The sequence below is a fragment of the Neophocaena asiaeorientalis genome, unplaced genomic scaffold (assembly GCF_003031525.2).
Source record: "Neophocaena asiaeorientalis asiaeorientalis breed wild unplaced genomic scaffold, Neophocaena_asiaeorientalis_V1.1 scaffold7, whole genome shotgun sequence".
In the NCBI taxonomy this organism is placed as follows: Eukaryota; Metazoa; Chordata; class Mammalia; order Artiodactyla; family Phocoenidae; genus Neophocaena; species Neophocaena asiaeorientalis.
The window spans coordinates 18,836,132-18,842,523 of record NW_020185337.1 but is presented as its reverse complement, the minus strand read 5'-3'; positions in this window follow the sequence as shown (position 1 = coordinate 18,842,523).

Here is a 6,392-nt window from a genome sequence, read left to right as displayed (position 1 = left end):
AAAAAAACAAAACAGACAGAACCCTAGGACAAATGGTAAAAGCAAAGCTATTCAGACAAAATCACACACAGAAGCATCACATACACACTCACAAAAAGAGAAAAAGGGAAAATATATATATATATCGTTGTTCCCAAAGTCCACCTCCTCAATTTGGGATGATTCGTTGTCTATTCACGTATTCCACAGATGCAGGTATATCAAGTTGATTGTGGAGATTTAATCCGCTGCCCCTGAGGCTGCGGGGAGAGATTTCCCTTTCTCTTCTTTGTTCACACAACTCCAGGGGCTCAGCTCTGTATTTGGCCCCGCCTCTGCATGTTGGTCGCCTGAGGGCGTCTGTTCTTCGCTCAGATAGGACGGGGTTAAAGGAGCAGCTGATTCTGGGGCTCTGGCTCACTCAGGCCTGGGGGAGGGAGGGGTATGGATGCGGGGCGAGCCTGCGGCGGCAGAGGCCGGCGTGACGTTGCACCAGCCGGAGGCGCACCGTGCGTTCTCCCGTAGAAGTCCCTGGATCCTGGGACCCTGGCAGTGGCGGGCTGCACAGGCTCTCCGGAAGGGAGGTGTGGATAGTGACCTGTGCTCGCACACAGGCTTCTTGGTGGCAGCAGCAGCAGCCTTAGCGTCTCATGCCCGTCTCTGGGGTCTGCGCTGATAGGCGCGGCTCGCGCCCATCTCTGGAGCTCCTTTAAGCTCGCTTTGAATCATCTCTCCTCGTGCACCAGGAAACAATGGTATCTTGCCTCTTCGGCAGCTCCAGACTTTTTCCCGGACTCCCTCCCGGCTAGGTGTGGCGCACTAGCCCCTTCAGGCCGTGTTCACACCGCCAACCCCAGTCCTCTCCCTGGGTTCCAAGCCTCAGCTGCCATCCCCCTCCTTTCCTGGCGGGTGACCAGGCAAGCCTCTCGGGCTAGTGCGTGCCGGTCAGCACCGATCCTCTGTGCGGGAACCTCCCCGCTTTGCCCTCCACACCCCTGTTGCTGTGCTCTCCTCCGCGGCTCTGAAGCTCCCCCCCTCCGCCACCCGCAGTCTCTGCCGGCCAAGGGGCTTCCTAGTGTGTGGAAACTTTTCCTCCTTCACAGCTCCCTCCCACTGGTGCAGGTGCCATCCTTATTCTTTTGTCTCTGTTTTTCCTTTTTTCTTTTGCCCTACCCAGGTATGTGGGGAGTTTCTTGCCTTTGGGGAGGTCTGAGGTCTTCTGCCAGCGTTCAGTAGGTGTTCTGTAGGAGTTGTTCCACGTGTAGATGTATTTCTTGTGTATCTATGGGGAGGAAAGTGATCTCCGCATCTTACTCTTCCACCATGTTGAAGCTCCTGTCCCTTGTCGAGGTTTTGTTTGTTTTTCTGTTTTTGGGGTTTGGGTTTTTTTCTTCTCTTTTTATAATATTCATCATAGTAGAATAAGGAATTACTACATTTAAGCTCAAATGTGTATATTTATTTGGATAATATTTATATCATTTTAATTATCATTTAATTATATCATTTTAATTCTATTACACCTTACTCTTAAAAATTTTACTTTTTTTATAACATTGAAGACAAGCAATGAAGTAATACTATATGTAATAAAGAGTAATTTAATTATAGTAGAGTTCATTTAATCTTTATAACCAAATATAGTAAATACCATTATTTCTAATTTACATCTAATTTTCAGAGATACAAACCTATTTCCTAGGATTACATAGCTAGCATGTGGTTGAGCTGTAAGTTAAACCCAGGGATTCTGGTTTTAAAATAGTATGTTTTTATTTTTAAAATAATTTCAAAATAACTGGTGGAACAAGTTTTGGGGATGAGGTTGTTGAAATAAATTAAAATTTGCCTTTAGAGAAGCATATACCTGTGGTTAAAGGCACAATAAGTATTGATTTAGTTTGTACAATAGACAGGGATATGTTTCTTCTTAATACTTTTGTGTCTAACTCTTACGTTTGTTTTTTCTTGCTTATATTCCATGTCCTAGGATCTAGATCCATGGCATGTCATATAGAAAAACACTCTCATAATTTTTAATGCATTACACGTACACACATACACACACACAATTTTATATCTTTTCTAAAGTATATCCATTACTTAACCTCAAATGTGAAAGGCCTTATGTAGTTGGCCTAGTTTGGAATCTTGTCTCTTGTATATTTGCTGAGTTCACACCTGCTGCTTCCCCATCTGCTACAATTTTAGATCAGTATAGAACCTTCTTGAAATACGTGGAAAATGTCAAACATACTCCCAAAAAAGTACTGTCTTTTTTAAAGCTGATGGTGTCCTGAGATGACTGAGGTTTTTCTTTTCCTAAGATTAGCACTCCCCTCTTTTGTTTTCAATGATTTAGAGTTTAAAGGATTAAGAATTATTTAAATGATTATTTAAAGGATTAAGACAACTTGGTCATGGTTTACAGAACAGAGAAATATCATTTTGAAAATAAACATCATTCTACTTGATAGTAGGCACTTGAAAGGTTATCTAGGCTATCAGTTTCTTACTTGAATTATATAACAAGTTTTAGTCATGATTTCATATTTGGCAATTGTACAAATGGGTTTCTTTCCATCTCAGTCTTAAAACATCCAGTACAAGATACTTGATACTTAGAAATAACATCTAATAGCTTGAGTCATTCATTCAGATATTTACTCTGAGCAAGTTTCTGCCTGGAACTGTACTATGAAAGTTTAAAAATGTGTTCAGTAAGGAACTTGATGAAATTATATTTGTGTGGGTATACTGGGTCATTGTTAAATACTAAGTTCCTATTGTTTGTGCTTAAAATTCAGACATTGAATTTTGTGTTTATTTTCTTGTACACTTATATGTAAATTTATTATGCTTAAATTACTTTAAAATTATATATTTTTCCCCACCAGCAATAAAGAAGTTGTTAGGAGTAGTAATGGATACAGCGCTTTGGAGGAAGGAGGCAGTGAATCCTAAGTCGGTTGTATAGGAGAATTGTCAAGGTTTCGAAGCATTATTATGCTTCCAGGGTACGTTTGGTTTTAGTGTTAATAACTTTTATCCTTTCTAGACACATATACTAGAATATTGTCATGAGCTAGGGTGGATTTCACTGGAATAGTTTTTGCAGCAATAAAGTATTATTGGTTGAAAGTTTATTTTAATTCTAGCCAAAACGGTAAGTGCATGCAATCTTGGGTGTTTGCTTATTTATAAAATGAAGGCGTTGGACCATTATAAAGTGATTTTCTGATCCTCAGCCAATCCTCGGCTGTCAGGCAGGGTTTTTAATTTGTTGGTTTGTTTGTTTGTTTACCACTGGGAAGGTCTGATTGGGGAGGAAAGGTGGGATCAATCTTCTGCGAGAGCTGTCGGCACTAATTTGTTTGCTAGACTCTGATATACAGAACTGAGATTGGTTAGTCTTCCTACATCTGTGTTAGATCCTAAATCTTGACTTGGTCTCACTCCTAACTTTTTTGTACCTTTTAACAATCTAGACTCTCTTGAACTGTTCTCTCTTCGCTACCACTTGGGGAATTTCACTATAGCAATCCCATTCCCAACTTCTGTCTGAACTTAACAGAATGAAGGCATCCACCGAAAAGAAAACTAACTAGATAACCACAGGCAACATAAATTCAGTTAAGGGTCCACCTAGGAATTTGAACTTTTTCAAATGTGTGCCTTGAGGATTTTCAGAAGGCACAATGCCAACCAATCAGATTCCTGGAATTCAGAATTCGTATGTTAGGAGGCTTTGATTTTTTTCCCCGAAAGAAAACAAAACAAAGAGTGAACTTCTGCAAAGTGAGTATTGTATCTCAGAGATTGTGAGGTCCAAATACATGAAAAAAATATTTTTCATATTTTTGTCTTAGCCTAAGATATGTGTGAAATCATTTGGTTCTGAACAAAATCTCTATATAATCCTTCTTTAAAACTTTAAAATTTTCAAAGTATCACGATCACGTAAGAACTTGGCTTATTATTTTGCCAAACACCTCTGAGTCAAGGCTGACATTTTAGGCTACTGAGTTGACATGATGATAAGGCATTTTAAGTAGAGCTTATTTTTATTCTCTTCAGAACTCCAGCCTTTTGATCTGTAGCCTGACCTTGGTCCTGCCAATTCACAGAAGGCTCCAGAATCTCGCTAAAGAACCCCTCCCTGGCTTTGGGTTGTAGTAGTGCTGCTGTCAGAATTCCCTGACGCTGCCTGGATGGACCATTAGTGCGTTATCATTTATTGGATAGTTTTTTCCCTGTTACCTATATATCTAGACTTCTTCCCAGCATTTACTTCTTCCCACAGATGTGTGCATTTCAAAATGTTTTTTCTCCCAATATGTTCTGTACTACAAAGCATCTGAGCCTTCTATACCCGACTGTTGTGAGGTACCTTCACAATTTGTATCGATCACTCCACCGGGCCTCTCCCTTAAGGAAAAGTAATGTTTTTAATTCTGCCACTGCGTAGGCATCACTTGAGGCTTTTCCTTACTGCTCTAGAAACCTAGAAATTCTAAAAATTAAAACATCCATCTCTGTCTATTCTGCTCGTAATGTGGGCCTGCATTAAAGAGGGAGTCAGTGTAATTTGCCCAGTCACCCATCCTTAGGAGAGCCTGGGGCCTTGACTATTTCTTCCTCAGGAAAGAACTTGATTATGAATGTCTTTGACTATGGGTGGTAATGATTTGGAAGGGTTCTATTTGACTGTGTTACGTTTTTAAAAGAGTTGTTTGGTCATACATTTCTACTAGACATAAAATAGAAAAAAAAAGGCTCTTCTGCCCTTCTGCAAAATTATAATAATAAAAATAATCACAAGTAATAACAAAATATCTTCTTCCTGCAGGCACTGAAAGTTATACAGTCTTCGTGTTTCATGTTCAGATTTTGGCTACAAAGAAACTTAGATCTAAATGTAGGGTTTAAATGTATTGTTCCACACCATATTCTCAGTAGGCTTATTTCTCCACTCTCTATAAGTGATGTTTCACTTTTTAAAAAATTTCAGCTTTAGTTTACAGTCCAGAGTGATTTTTTTACTTTGTTCATTGTTACTGTAAGTGAGGTCTGAATATTTTGGATGTAGGTTAGATATGAACAAAAAATGCATTCAGAAATCAGAAACATTTTATAGATATTAACTGTTAAAGAATAAAGCATCGACAACTTCGTATTGAATGCATTCCATAGTTAAATATGCAAGATTGCAAGACTGGTCTATCTTAAGCGGGTGATAGGTGTGTGTGGGAGTAGGGATGGAGAGATTTATCCCTAAAGAAACTGCTCCAGGAATTCAAGTCAATTGCAAACTGTCAATATGAATTGTCATCTATAAAAAGGTGACTATTATGTGGAAATTGTTATTCCAGAAAGAATTGCTTTGAGTAAACTGTCCCTAGGGCATCCAGGAATTGTTGGCATGGAAACAATGACTAAAAACTATGTCTAATGACCTGGAACTAGGTATGATAGTGTAAAACTAAGAGTGTAGCGTTTGAATGTCTGTTCTCACCATGGACAGTACAAAGCAGCTAGATCAAAACTCCTTACTATTGATTTGCAGAGCTGTTCTTAGACATGACTGACATGGCTTTGTGTTGTACCAGAATCTTTCTCAGAATGACACCAAGTATCCAACAATATTTCATCTCCAAACATTGCTCTGATAATCAGAACTCAGCATCAGTTATTAACAATATATAATACACAAATGCTTTAAATCATATTTTTTTTGGTTTCGATGACATTAAGAAAATTGTGGAAAAGGTTTTTATCTTAGCTTCGTAGTTTTACTCATCATTCTCAGGCAAATGGCCTAGCTAAAACCTTGGTACAAGCTGCTGGGGGTGCCCACGGCTGATTGCCGGGGAAGCATGCCAAGGGGACTTGCCAGATCTGTTATCATTCAACATGGCAGTCCATCTTCAACAGCAGGAGTCTGTCCTGCTGAACTACAAATGCTTGGCACCCTCTCAAGACTTCCCCTGATCATTTCTATAGAGATCTGGGTGATGCCTTATATGACAAAAAAATATGTTCTAGATGCTCATCTGTCTGGATTTGGTCCTTGGTTATTTTTACCCCAAGAGTTGATCATTGTTATAAAATGTAGTATTGAATAAGAATTTTCTGCCACTCTAACTTTGTTCCCTAGGCTGTTTCAGACAGTCCAGTGGGTAAAAGGACAAGTGTGCTTTGTCCGACTGATTGACTTTCCGAGTATGCCGCAGAGGACGATCTGATAGCACAGAACCCTGGCAAGCATCTTAGCAGCTCACTTGCTTTTTTTCAGCAGTCGTCCTAGGGACTTGCTAAAGACAAAGAGGAAGGAAACAATGTTTTTCCATTGTGACTGTTGGTATTTCTGTTACCTCTCTTAGAATGCAGACATTTTCATGTAAAATATTGCC